Source organism: Coenobita brevimanus, chromosome 15 (assembly GCF_032717465.1).
Source record: "Coenobita brevimanus isolate Jiangsu-jjx chromosome 15, ASM3271746v2, whole genome shotgun sequence".
Classification (NCBI taxonomy): Eukaryota; Metazoa; Arthropoda; class Malacostraca; order Decapoda; family Coenobitidae; genus Coenobita; species Coenobita brevimanus.
In genome coordinates, this window is record NC_136968.1 from 12,192,731 (window position 1) to 12,208,231 (window position 15,501).

Genomic DNA, 15,501 nt, shown 5'->3' on the forward strand with positions numbered 1-15,501 from the left:
GGATTTGCTCTGACATCTGCCCTCTCCTTGAGTGACCAACCATCCGGATCTGGTTACTTGTCTGACGATTCACTATCTACAACGGCAACGGAAACGTCAGTAATTTCAGAATTCGCACCAGGTGCTGCTGCGCAATGCAGCAAGCAGAATTGGAGGGAGTGGAAGAACCTTGCTATGATGTCTGAGCGATATCAGGTGTCTGACAGAGCTGCTGCTGCAATCGCTAATAGCGTGGTCAAAGACATGGGCATCATATCTGAATATGATAGAAGACATGTCATCGACTGCAGCATGTTGCGCAGGCAATGTGATAAATATAGGGAGCATATACGAATAGAAGAACACGTAAATTTCAAGCTTGTTGATATTATTTATCTGGATGGGCGAAAAGACGCTACACTGATGATATTGGAAGAAACAAATGAGAAGTACAGGACTTTTCAGTTGGAGGAACAGTACACTCTAGTTGGAAAACCTGGTAGTTATTATTTAACTCACCTATCGCCCAGTGATGGAAGAGGTCGGACAATCGCTCATGCTGTTTACGATGCCGTTAAAGGTACCGAGCTGGAAGCTACATTGGCAGCTGTTGGCACTGGTGGAACAGCTACTATGACAGGATGGCATAATGGTTGCATACGGGCTCTTGAGAAAATGATGAAGAAGCCACTACATAGGGTTATTTGTCTACTGCCTACAAATGAATTGCCATTGTGACATGTATTTGCCTACATTGACAGCACCAAAAACTGTCCAGACAGCTTTGTAGGCCCCATTGGCAAACAACTGAATGGCACAGTGTATGATTGGGCAATTGTGGGGTTCCAAAGTGTACCCAATCCACACTTCCCTGATTTACCTGAGTCTGCTGTTGATGATCTGAGCACCGACCAACACTACGGCTACAGAATCTGCAGAACTGTGATTTCAGGATTGGTGGACAATGACCTATGGCTCCTTGAAGGCCGATTGTACACTCTTGGGTGTCGAATCCTATGGCACTATATGTCAGTTGAGAAGCCCTCTGTCTGTCTGGCTCTACTAGTAGAGTTTTGTATCTTGGTACATATTCCCACATGGTTCAGCATCAAGTACAACTGCAGGCTGACTGATGGAGTGAGGAACTATCATCAACTTGTCCGCCAGATTGCGAATTTACCAAACACAGAGGTCCAGGATGTCGCTCTGAAAGTGGTCAGGAGGAACTTATTCTTTGCGCATCCTGAGAACGTCCTGCTGGCTATGGTGGGCGACGACAATGAAGAGATTAGCAAAGAAGTAGTGGATCTCATAAATACTCTTCGGAACAAGAACCTGGAACCCGAAGAAGTGAGGACTTTCAACACGCCAGAGATACACTTCGAAGCAGACTCATATCACCGCATCAAACATGAACTCACTGGACATACACAGCCACCTGCCATCAGGAAATTTTCAGACTCAGACATTGAAGAAATCCCACACTGATCACTCAAACTCGAGCACCCGTGTCATAATCAGTCGGATGGGCGCATGTTAAGCAAGTGACGGAGGCTTCAACAAATGTGGCTGGGTTCGAGAGAAGAGACGGATACATCCGTCAAAGAATCAAGTCACGAAAACTTCTGAAGACATTTGAAATGAAGAATCAGTTTGTATGAAAACTGTGTTATCTGAAATAGTTATGTTTCTCGAATAAATCACTGATTCCCGACAAACATGGGTGTCAATTTCCATGTATGTATTGTAGTACGACTAGTTCGAAGTTGAAAGAAAACATTAATTTCATCACAAAACCCGCCAAACTATTGGAACCACAAGCGTAAATTTATCACCGGAGACCAAATGTACCCGTAATCATCAAAAACAGATCTTCTACTGGAAAAAAGTGAGGGTTGCTGGCATGTAGAAGATGGAAACGCCCCCCAAAATGGCATTTTCACTAGTGTTAACATGTTTGTCAACGCTTAGTACCTACACTTTTTTTAAAATTGAAGATTTTTTTTTCATTCCATCCTAATGTGTATGTTTCCTGTCTGTCTGTCTGACTGTATGTGTCTATCTGTCTCTCTCTCTCTCTCTGTATGGCGGTATGTGTCTGTCTCTCTGTCTGTTTGTATGTATATCTGACTGTGTGACCATCTCCCTGCACGTGTGTCTCTGTCTGTGTGTCTACATCGCTGTCTCTAAGTGTCTGTCTGTTTGTCTGTTCGTCTGTATATGTGTCTTTTTTTTTTTTTTTTATGCGAGGAAGAAGGAACCAAAGGCCATGAGCCCGCAGTAACAGTTCCCACCAAGAGAAAAACAAAATACAATATAGAGCCAAATTCAAGATCCGATCATTTTGAGATGCCTGGACACACTGCGTTTGAAAGACTGGAGATCATAGGCAGCAGGAAATACAGACAGAGGGAGACAGTTCCAGAGTTGACCTGTTGCATAAATGAAAGACTGGGAGTAACGGTTAATTCTTGCATTAGAGAGTTGGACAGAAAAAGGATGAGAGTCTGCTGCCAGACGGGTGTTACGCGCCCGTCGTAGAGGTGGAGGAATGCAAGCAGACAGTTCAGAGGAGCAGTAACCATTAAAGTAGCGATAGAAAAGAGATAAAGTTGCAACAGTGCAGCAAAGAGACAGAGGTTGAAGGGAGTCAGTAAGAGGAGGAGAGTTAATGAGACGAAAAGCCTTTGACTCCACCCTATTGAGAAGAGCTGTATGAGGGGAGCCTCCCCACACATGAGAGTTGTACTCCACACAGGGGCGGATAAAACCCCTGTATAGAGTCAACAATTGCGCAGGGGTAAAGAAAGAGCGGAGTCGGCTTAGCACACCCAATCTCTTGGAAGCAGATTTTACAAGAGATGTAATATGATCTTTCCAAGATAAGTCCCGAGTAAATGAAACCCCAAGCATGTTCACGGATGATGTAGGATTAAGCTGAATATTATTAAACATTAGTGGGTATACCTGTGGAAGATTTTATCGGGTTGAAAGGTGTAAGAACTGAGTCTTAGATGCATTAAAGACAACCATATTATTTTTACCCCAGTCAGAGATACGAGCCAAGTCAGACATTAGGTGTGCCATAGCCTCATCCCTTGTTTGTTGAAGTAACTGTTGAGATGGGCGTTGCGGGAACCGAATGGAAAGGTGAAGGGTGGAGTCATCAGCATATGAGTGGATAGGGTTAGATGTACAGCTTAGAAGATCATTGTATGCATGTGTCTGTAAATGTCTGTCTCTCTGTGTCTGTGTCTGTCTGGCTGTTGGTGCCTGTGTCTGTCCGTATCTGGCTACCAGTATCAGTCTGTGTCTGTCAGTCAGTCAGTCTGTCTGTCTGTCTGTATGTCTCTCTCTCTCTCTCTCTCTCTCTCTCTCTCTCTCTCTCTCTCTCTCTCTCTCTCTCTCTCTCTCTCTCTCTCTCTCTCTCTCTCTCGTTCCAAAACTCACAATCTTGTGTCTGTTTCACTGTTATCTACTTCATGCCTCACATGTGAGTGTTTATTTCTAATATTTGCCTCTGTATTTCTTTGACTGGTGTAATTACATATTGCCACTTCAGTCTAGCTGTCTCTGTCTCTCAATAAAACACACACACACACACACACACACACACACACACACACACACACAATCACTAACCTTACTGAAGAGGCCGAGAGTCATACGCATTCCATCAACTGCCTTGGTTCTGACGTTTGGGTAGAAACATACACTGTCGCCTTGGAAGTAGGGAGCCCTGCAGCATGGAATATAATGGTTAATGAGGACTTTGAAACAGTTCCTAAATCGACTGCTGTTATTATTCCCATGGTCAGGTCAAGTCTAGCAATGCATTGCTAATATCAGACGATTTTTTCCCCGTTGTAGGAACCTTCATGAGGAATAAAATCACCAAAGTCGCTATGAAGAGCATCTATAATTTCTTTCTGCCAGACGATTCGACGTACATTTTATGTCATCTTAAGTGGCTGAAACCTAAAGGAAAAAATATTTGTTTATATATAAATGTGTTACATGATTTAAAAAACACAGACCCTACTAAAAATGCTATCCTTATCTTCGACTCATAGAATTAGACATCACAGGCATAGTCTTTCTTGTAACAAACAGTCCCGTAAGGGCCAATAGGTCCCATCACTACATTCCAGCAGCTATATACTTTTTGTGAATACAGTGTGGAATTTAGTAATGTTTAAAGAAGGCTGAATTTCCTCTTATCCCAAATACTATCTTGTTTTTGCACTTTTTCCAGCTCTTGTTTCTGTACTTTTCCATCCCTACATGTTTACAATAATTTTAGAATAAAATTGTCGTTTTCCATCAAGATCTTAGCCAACACAATTCTCCTTCCCAATCATTTCAATGTTTTTAACCTTTTCACTCCTATGGGATTTTCCAAAGTTGAATTAAGTCGCCCATTTGAAGCAAGACTGAAATAAAAAAAAAAATCGTACTCAATGGATGATTATTTATACGATATGTACGAAAAATGTCGATATTAAATAATTGTGGCACAAGAGAATATTCATCCTTGCATCCTCTTATAAATTTATTCCTGCTGCTTCTAGCAGACTGTATTCAGCTTAGGAAAGGACTATAGTGCTCGAAGGTTCTTAAGAGATCGTGTCTAACCTCTGCACAACCGGCTGTCTCTCTTGAGTTGAGAAAATCGTGTGGCCGTGGTAAGATTAAATTAAGAAGGTCGTCTTCGTCCCAAAAAACTATAAACGTAATAACTGAAAAACTGATAGCAAGGGTAGATGCCTTAAAAAGCCTCCTTATCCGACGAAAATTCGGCGTCTGGTTGTTAGGATATTCAAGGTGTTCCTGCTTTATGTCAGGTATACTCGTAGTCACAAGTAAAAGTTTCTTTACCCCGCTGGCAGACGGAAACCGAAGACGAGGCTGGAGAAAGGCCAGGAGAACGAAAATTGGCCTGGTAAGTAGTCGGAGAATGGATCATGAGACAGAGGTTCACACATCTGAATTCTAACACCATCTCACGCCTGAAACTGTCCCTTTCTTTAGTTTGTGAGAAAGTTATACGATCATATGGAGGAAACAAAATAGGGATATGGAAGTAGGGTGTTGAATGCTAGAAAAGTAGGACATTAAAAGGATACTGAAAATGTTATTTAATTTAGCAATATGGGTTTTGTGACAGGTGGGCGCACCCACTACCTGCTCACTGCATATAGTGTTACCTTCTGGTGACTAAACACTGACTGACAAAGCCAAAGCTATCCTGTAACTCATAGAGCCATGTACTATGCAGGGTGGTAACCAAGGGTTAAAACGACACCTGTTCGACTACTGAGTTCAGGCGTTCCATCCAGATGTGTCCATTAAGGTTAATGTATGAAGGTTGGTTAGGGTTTACCGCTCACATAATGCTGCTGAGGACACAGACCTGGTCACTCTCCTTAAATATCGGGGTACTGTGCACTCCTGATGAGGAAATTAGAGTGGATGTGGATGGATGGATGATAATTATTTTGTTTCTCTGTCCGTATCATTTTTTTTACTTACAATACCATCCCATCTGTTAGGTTTGGTATGCAAGATGGTAACTGCAAAGTAAAAGAGCAGTTTGTTATAACAAAATATAGAAATAAAAGGAGCGAAATGCATTACACCCGTACTCGCGGCAAGAAAGCGGAAGTTATATTTTGAGCAATGTGTGTGTGTGTGTGTGTGTGTGTGTGTGTGTGTGTGTAGAAATAACTCCAGCTTATTTATCCGAGTCTAATAAAACTTGGTTTAAAAGTTGAAGAAAACCTATAAAATCCAATGTTTTGAAGGGCAATAGGTCAAAGGTAATGGTCAAGAGCTTAGGTCAAGCGTTGGCTTGGCAAAATCAACTTAAAGTTTTAATCAAAATGAAACCAAACATGGGAGAATAATGTAGGCTAAGACAAGAATGAAGTGAATCAATTTTGATTACAATTAAAGGTCAAGGTTGCACCACTGTTTTGTGTTTTCTAACAAAATATTCAGTAACTATCCTGTCTTCCCCAGCCTTAGTAGAAGCGATGAAGGTTAGCTAAAGAAACCTGATATTTTTCAAAAAGCAATAAGTCAAAGTTCAAGGTCACTTGGTAAGGTCAACTTAAAACGTTTTTGTCCAGTAAAAATTTTTAAATATGGCGAAATAATTAGATTCGATTTCGAGGACGGGTAGCAATCGGTCAGTCATAGTGAAAGGTCAGAGTGTGACCCATTTTCATCTATAAATGAACAAAACTACAACAACTTTGATTTGATCTGGATCAAACTTAGGGGATGAGTTTAGCATCACCCAAAGGCTAGACCTCCTGTTTTTAATATCGCCCGCCTATACCAGAGTGGAGTGATAATGTTTTTGCCCGCTTCTGTGTGTTCTTACCTAATTGTTCTTACTTAATTGTATCTTTACAGGAATGAGTCAAGCTCGTACTGTCCCGTGTCTTAAATAAATATTTATCGTACATATCCTTAAATTTGTGAATTGTTTTGGCACACACTATTTCATTCGGTAGTGCATTCCATTGATCAATTGCTCTGTTTGGGAAACTGAATTTCCTTTCGTCTTTATCACCTCTCTTCTTATGCAAATTTTTTCAGTGTCCTCTTGCTGATGCTTCTCCGTATGTTAAGTAATCATTTATGTTTCTTTTCTCCTTTCCTGATATGCATTTATGTAGCATTATCATGTCATCTCTTTTCCTTCTCTCCTGTAGTGTTGGTAGATTCAGTTTATTTAGTCTTTCTTCGTAGCTTAGGTCCCTTAAGCTTGGTATCCATCTTGTAGCGGCCCTTTGAACTTTTTCAATCTTGTCTATGTGCTTTTTGAGATGAGGACTCCAGACTACTGATGCATATTCCAGGGTTGGTCTAATGAATGATGTTATTATCCTTCTTAGCATGTCTTCATTTATGTATGTGAATGCTATTCTCATATTTGCAAGCAGTGTATACATGTTCCGTACCTTCTCGCTGATGTGGTCAGCCGGAGATAGTCTGTTATTGATAATCACACCTAGGTCTTTCTCTCTTTCTGATGTGTATAGGGTTTTATTTCCTAACTTATAATCCCAATCAGGTCTTTTTCCACTTTTACCAAACTTGATTACATGACACTTGTCCACATTGAATTCCATTTGCCATGTACTACTCCATTCATGAAGTTTATTTAATTCTTCTTGTAGCTCTTTACAAGAGTCTGTGTTAGTAATTCTCCTTTCTATTTTTGCATCATCTGCAAACATATTCAGATAGCTCTCATTTCCAGTGTTACTGTTTATATCATTTATATACACTAAAAACATGATTGGTGCCAGCACTGAACCCTGTGGTACTCCACTAGTCACTTCTTTCCATGATGAGCAGTTTCCTCTTAGTACCGTCCTCATTTCTCTTTTTATAAGAAAGTCTTGCATCCAACAAAACAGTTTACCTCGAATTCCTCCTTGATGGTACAGTTTCCATAAAAGTCTTTGGTGTGGTACTGTGTCAAAAGCTTTCTTGAAATCTAAATAGATACTGTCCACCCATCCTTCCCTTTCCTGTATTGTGTTTGTTACTCTGTCATAGTAGCTCAACAGATTAGTAACACATGATTTTCCTTTTCTGAAACCAAAATGTCTTTCTGTTATCATACTGTGTTCTTCTAGATGAGTTACCCAAGCTTTTCTTATAAGTTTTTCTAATATCTTGCTTACAACACTGGTCAGTGATACTGGTCGGTAGTTGAGTGGATTTTGTCTATTTCCTTTCTTGAATAAGGGGACAATATTTGCTTTTTTACAAATATCAGGTAGTTTACCTTGACTCAAGGATTTCTTGAAAATTAAAAATAATGGTTTACATAACTCCTTTGCACATTCTCGTAATACCCAACCTGAAATTTCATCAGGACCACTTGCTTTTCCTCTGTCTAATCTACTTAACTCCTCCTGTATTACTTTTTCTGCTATTTGTATATCTGGTAGTGTGTGGACATGCGTGTTCCACATAGTCCCTCTCAAAAATTTTTTCTTCTGTAAAAACTAGTTGGAAATTCTTATTTAGTGCTTCACAAATATCTTTCTCTTGTGTATAAGTGATTCCCTCGTCCGTAATGGATTGTATTATATCTTTTACTTTAGTTTTGCTTCTGATATAGCTGTAAAACAGCTTTGGTTGATCACTACTTTTATTTATTATATCCTCCTCAAACTGTTTTTGGGCTTCCCTCCTTATTCTTGTATAGTCGTTTCTTGCCTGTTTGTAATTATTATACGCCCTTTCACTATTGTGTCTTCTGTATCTATTCCACAACAAATCTCTTCTTTCTTTTGAATTTTTACATTCTGTATTGAACCATTTCTGTATTTTCTTATCTGCTTCTTTGTGCTGTGGGATGTACTTCTGGACTCCTATTTCATAAAGTTCACAAAATTTTTTATATACAGCATTTAAATCTTGTCCTCTAAGCTCATTTTCCCAATCAACTTCTAAGAAATACTTCTTTAGGTCTTGATAATTTCCCTTTTTATAGTTTAGGCTCTTTTTGTAACTATCATTGCTGTTTACTATGTCATATGCTATCCTGAAGTTATAATTTAGTACTGCATGATCGCTTTTGGCGAGTGGAGAGTGCTATATTAAACTGTCAATATCATTTTCTTGCCTTGTAAATATTAGATCTAGCACTGAAGGTACATCAAGTCCTCATTTTCTGGTGGTTTCCCTCACCTGTTGCGTTAAGAAAAACTCTTGTACGAGATCCAGGAGCTTTTGGTCCCAACAGCTTTCTTGGCTATTTATATCTAGAGTATTCCAATTTATATTTGTATTGAAGTCCCCAGTTAGTATAATTCTTTCCGATTTCTCTTCCATTTTATGTAGCAGTGATCTTACACTCTGAATTGTACTCTCTGCCAGGTCCTCATATTCGTCTCTTTCCCATGTGTTTGATCTGGGTGGCATGTACAAATTGGCTACAGTTACTTTACCTTCAGATGTGTCGATGTCTACTGCAATCACTTCTACTTGTGATGGTATATCTAGTTTTATTTCCTTGACTTTTAGATTTTTCTTAGTTAATATTATAATTCCTCCTCCTTTTTTTTAAATATCTGTCTCTTCTCCATATATTGTATTCCTCTAAGTTTAGTATGTCATTTGATATCCTTGGTATTAATTTTGTTTCAGTTAGGCATATTATTTGTGGTTCATTTTCTCTGACATAATCATTCATCTCTAGTAATTTAGATACCATTCCATCCACATTTGAGTACATCAACTTTATCATCTTGTTTATATACTTGTCATGACATGGTTCTACTACCTTCCTCCTTTTTCTTACATCCTGTTTGTGTACCACTTTCGTACCTGCAATCCTATTACTTTGTAAAAAAAAAAAAAATCTTCTTCTCCTCTTCTGATCTTCCCTCATTTTTTGTTTTTGTTTCCTCCCTTTTCTCTTTCAGTAATGCCAGTTCCTCTTGTGTTAGGCATCTTTTTATCCATACATTTTTGAACTCTTCTTTTTCCTTAAGATTCTTTGCATTTTTTAGTATCTCTTCCACAGTGTTTACACTCTGGAAAGTCACCTTTAGAGGTCTTGTCTTGCTTTTCTCGTATTTCCCTAACCTTTTGTGTTCCTCCATATCTTTACTACAGATTTCCTCTGATACTTCTTTCAGTAAGCTCATTACATTTGCCATCTCCTTTTTGTCTCTTGTGATCTTGTTTTTAACTTCTTCCTCTTCTATACCAGTGATTACTGTAGATTTGTTTATATCTACTGAATCTCTGACTAACTTTGGATTGTTTTGGATAATTCTTTTCACCTCCTTTTTAATGTTTTTTTCCTCCTCCCTTGTTTCTAAGTCTTTCTGTACTTTCACCATTTCATCATACGTGGTTTCTACATCATTTTTGTAGCTTTGCACAGCTTCATTCACTTGTGTTATCTTCTCCTCAATATCACTGCTCTGATCAATAAGACCGCTAACTTGCCTAATTGTCTCTGTGTCATTTTTGAACTCTTCCATAACACTCTCGTGACTGACTACTGTACTTGCCATTTCACTCATTTTCTTCCTAAGTGTACTCAATTTCACTGTTAGTTCACTGATGGTTGTGTCTTTCTTATTGGCCTCCCTTCCTAGTTTTTCTATTTCTTCCTTTTGCAAGTGCATCTGCTTCTTTATTTCATCAATTTCATTTTTGAAAGCCATTTCTATTTTGTTTACACGTTCAACCAGTCTATTGTGGGTCTCTACTTCAACCAGTTCTTGGTAGAAATCATCATTTTGCTTTTTACCTTTATCCCTTTTCTTTTCCAAATTTGTTTTACTGAAGTATGTATACATTTTGCAATACTTAAAGTGCAAAGCATGTTGTAGTCTAAACAAACCTCAGAGATGACTCAGCATATTCTTTCGTCTTGGTTCTATTTCCTGTTTTTACAAGTCTTGTTTAAACTTATTATTTCTTCCTTTTAATAATGAACAATCATTTAGTCTAACCTGGTACTGAGCTTGACTCATACAAAGATACTATTTAGGTAATGCCACTGGCCGTGATGATTTGGTACGGAGCGCCAGTGTCACACGTCCGCCTAGATTGAATCCCTCTGTGTGTGTGTGTGTGTGTGTGTGTGTGTGTGTGTGTGTGTTCCCATTAAATCTCAAGAACAGCTTGAGCTATCAACATGGTACCATCAGGGTATCAAGATATGGTCAAAATCTTGGCCAGGTACGAAACTGGGGACTCTGGGTCAAGGCCAAGATCAGCAAAATGGCTGACAAAGGTCAACTAGTTTTAATCACCCACATTTAGCACCATTATATCTCATGAACGGCTTGAGTTATCAGCATGAAATTTTCAAGGTATCAAGATATGCCCAAAATTTCCCCCCCTTCCAGGGGGCCTCCACCCCCTTCCCCCCCAGGGGAGAGGCGCTGTCCCCCTTTGGTGGAGCCGCCCCCGTGTCCCCCCCCCCGGGTGTGGCGCCCCCCGGCCCCCTCAGGAAGGGGTGCTACCATACGCCCCCCCTTTATCGAAAGGTCGACCATTTGAACTTCCCATCGGATCTTGACCTTCGACAGATTCTTCTAAAAACAATATCACTTTATTCGTTCCCGACCCTTCTCTTATAAACTTTTGCTCAGTTTAGATCAATTGATTTACTTGTTTTTACGCTGTAACAGTGACCTTCAACTTGTTCTCAACATCAAGGTATTCATTTCTAGGTGGCTCTCAGTCTTTTTACCAAGTCTGATCCAAATCGAATCATTACTGATTTATAGCACAGATCATTTGACCTTGTCCTGGGATCTTTTCCTATGAGGTATTACTCTAAAAATCCCTCCATCCTTCCTTTATTCAGAATTTTTAAAGGAAGTTTGGTCTAAATCGGGTAAATACTGCTTAAACTCATGTTGCTAGGTCAGGCTTTGACTTACCCCTTTGACCTTGACCACTGACCTACTCTTCCACAAAATTCTTAGATCAAATGCTTGGCCGTACTTCTACCCATTCACCAAATTATGTTACAGTAGGAAACAACTGCCTGGGATATGTAGTACACACACACACACACACACACACACACACACACACACACACACACACACACACACACACACACACACACACACACACACACACGCGACGACACCACTCCCTCCCCTTCAGCACCAGAATAACAAAAACAGAGACAAAGAGATTCAAAGACCGAATGCATCAAGGACAGAAGGAAAGACAGAAAGAAACAAACTCGGAGAGATACAAAGAAATCAACATATGCTTAAAAAATAATGGATAGAAGGAAATAAGAAAGATGGAAACAAAGACATTAAGTCACAAATACGGAAAAGGCATTGGTAAAGACATAAAAGGACAAACAGGTAAACGAAGAAATAAGCAATGAAGAAAACAAAGGCAGAATGGAAGAAAAGAAACGAAAACATTAGGAAAAAAGGGAAAAGAGAAACAGAAAGGAACACAGACAATCTATTATAAAGACAGAAAAGGAAAACGGGCACAGACAAATACAAGCAGACAGCAGAAATCCAGAGAGAGAGAGAGAGAGAGAGAGAAATAACGCATACAGAAAGAATGGGAGACAGAACCACAGAGAGAGAGAATAACGCACACAGAAAGAATGAGAGACAGAACCACAGACTGATGCACAGCTAGACAAAAACACACGCCGACAGAAACCCAGACAGAGAGAGAGAGAAACGGATCGACTGAAATCCGGACAGGCAAAAACAATCAGACAAAACACAGGCAGACCAAACCACAAGACACATACACAGAAGAACTGAGACCAGGACACACAGTAGCACAGACAGACAGAAAAGCCGACAGAAAAATACAGAGATGGACAGATAAACAGACCAGCAGAAAACAGACTGAAACATGGATAGACAAAAATCGGACGGACAGATACACACAGACAAATAGTACAGACCAAAAATACATACAGGCAAACCCAGAAAGACAGAAAAATAGAGAAGCAGAAAAAAAAAAATGACCTTTGGAGAGAAAGATAGAGACAGAAAGGCAGATCTATCTATCTATCTATTGCCAGACGCCTCAGTCCCGTTTGGGGTGGCCACAAACAAATCGCCTCCAAGTCGCCCTGTCCCCCGCCATTTCACTGCCCTGCTCCCAACTCACACCCCCCTCTCTCATATACCTCTCCACCCCATCCCTCCATCTCATCCTCGGTCTCCCCCTCCCTCTTCCACCCTCCACCTCACTCAGATCGAATGATAAAAAAAAAATAACAGACTGAACAAAAGGCAGACAAGAAGGAACAGAGGACAGACAGACAGAAAATAAAGCAAATTCCGAGAGAATGAAACCCCAAGTATGCTCAAAGATGACGCAGGATTAAACTGGGTATTGCTGAAAATTATATCATATTGGTGTGGTAGATATTTGACGGGTCGAATGATGCCAGAACTAAACATTCGATGCATTAAAAGTAACCAGATTACTTTTACCCCAGTGAGACATATGAGCCAAGTCAGCTAAAAAGTGTGTCTGGGTCAAGGTCAAGGACAGCAAAATGGCTGCCAAAGGTCAAATAGTTTTTATCACCCGCCTCATACATTGTTTGTTCAAGTAACTGCTGAGATGGACGTTGCTGGAAGCTAATGGAAAGGTGAAGGGTGGAGTCATCAGCTTATGAGTGAATAGGATTAGATGTACAGCTTACAAGTTGGTGATCAGCCACAACCCAGAGAAGCACCTCTATTGACAGCCCCAGGAGAAGAACGGTGGTCGTCTACAACAGCAGCTATAGAACGACCAAAATGGAAACTAGAGATGAAGGCACATATAAAAGAATAGAAACCGTAAGAGGACACATTGGAAGTTAAAGATTTATGCGAGACTCGATCGAAAACCTTTGAGATGTCCAGTGCAATGGCAAAGCTTTCGCCAAAGTCTCGAAAGAAGAATGATCAGGAGTCTGAATGGAATGTGAGAAGATCGCCAGTGATGCTTCCCTTGAGGAACCCATACTGACGATGGGAAAGAAGGCTATGATAGGAAAGGTGTTTTAAAACGTTATTGTTGAGAATAGATTCAAAAAGTTTAAAAATGTAGGATGTTAAAGAAACTGGACGAAAGTCTGAGGGCTGGGAATAGTCACCCATCTTTGGGACAGGCTCAATGAGAGCAAACTTCCAACAAGTTGACAGACAAAGGCGAAAGAGTTTATTCAGGCAGGATGTAAACCCAGAAGCACAGTTCTTGAGGAAAACAAGAGGGCCTCCATCAGGCATATATGCCTTGCTGTTGTTGACGCCAGTAATGACAGAAAACACATCAATTGAAGAAGTTTTAATGTCAGCCATGAGGAAATGTGAGAGAGGAAGTAATGGAAGAACAGCACCAGAATCGTCTAAGGTGGAATTGAAAGAGATAGTCTGAGAAAAGAGTTCTACTTTATCAGCAGAAAAAACTACAGAGTCATCAAAGTGGAAAAGAAGAAGGAAAGATGATGAAGCAAAGTTGTTAGCAAGGTTTCTGGCAAGGTGTCAGAAGGAGAGTGAAGTTTTTGACTTGGGGAGTTCAGAGCACCTAGTGCGAAAGAAACTATTTTTAGCATAGTCAAGGGCAGGCTCAGCATTTTTTTTTTTTTTTTTTTTTTTTTACCCTGTGTCTCCTTCTTTCAATATGGGCTAGGGCGTTGCCTCAGGGTAGAGGACTTTTGGTTGGGACCGTGTAACACTTTATGACTGCATGCCCTTCCTGATGTCTACCAATGACCCTTGGTTGGAATCGAACCTCCAACCCTTCGGTTAGAGCGGAGCATTCTAACACACTGAGCCACGGGGAGAAATATAAGAAGAGATGAGGTTCAGGAATGGGTTGGCTACAGTACCTTTTGAGGGCCATTTCCTTGTTGTGGGCATCATTAGAACAAGCGTAATTAGACCAAGGTGTTTTTGCATTAGTCAGATGATAAAAGAAAGGAATGTATGTTTCCATGCTCGAGAGAATAACCCTTGTAACGCGTGAGGCACACTCAGATTGCTCTCGACCATGGAAGCAGTATAATCATTCCAGGGAAAATTAAAGATATATAGCCCGAGGGCCTCCCAGCCAGCAGCTTCAACGTGCCAAAGCTGCCGCTTCTTGGGGGCGTCCACAATTAGCACTTACTGTAAACAATGACATATTAAGGCCTGCGACACGTAAGAGGACTGTTGGGGCGCTGTAAACGGGCTAAATATAGTTTATGCTCTTCAAAGTGGCACTGATTTTTTTCCTTTCGCAACTTATTTCACGTTGATCAGTTACTGAATATGGCAACACCTCTACTGTATATTCTTTATAATAGCACTTCTTCGTGGCTAGCGTTATACTCTGCTGATAAGCACTTCACTAAGTTGTCACCATCTGATTTTATTCTTGATATTTTCAAATGATTTCAATCTGGTCTGGAGTCGGGTTAGACAAAGTTTCTTTTAAACTCCTTCAGAACGGATCGTCTTTCTAAAGTGAAATATAATTGTTTGCCAGTGGCAGCACCAGACTAAAAATAAGTAATTATACTAAAAATGTTCATTTCTTGTTACGGTTCAGCATTTGACATGGATAAGTTTACTTCATACTGAAGGGGACAGAGAGGTATACTCCTAAATTCCGCAAAATAAAACAAAAACAAAATTCTTACGAATAGGCAGTCCAAGGGCTTTCTCCAGTTATGATGAGAGACGCAGCTTGGCTATCAAGTGGGTCCAGAGTGCCAGCGTCTCCCATGCCAAACAGCTGAATCCCTGTGAAGATCTCCCCTTGAAAAATCGTCCAGGAATCACAGTTGAGGCAGTGAAGAGGAGGCCCAATTGAACAAAGGGAAGATATCTGTGGGGAAAAAATATATATCCTTATATACTGTATAAGCCTGCATGTCGAATTTACAGTACAAGTCTCTCAGGCACACAATCAGTTTTTGCTGTCCTGGATATCCCCTAGAACACGACAAGCAAAGAAGACCGATTTATTACAGTATTTGGTCCTGAGGAG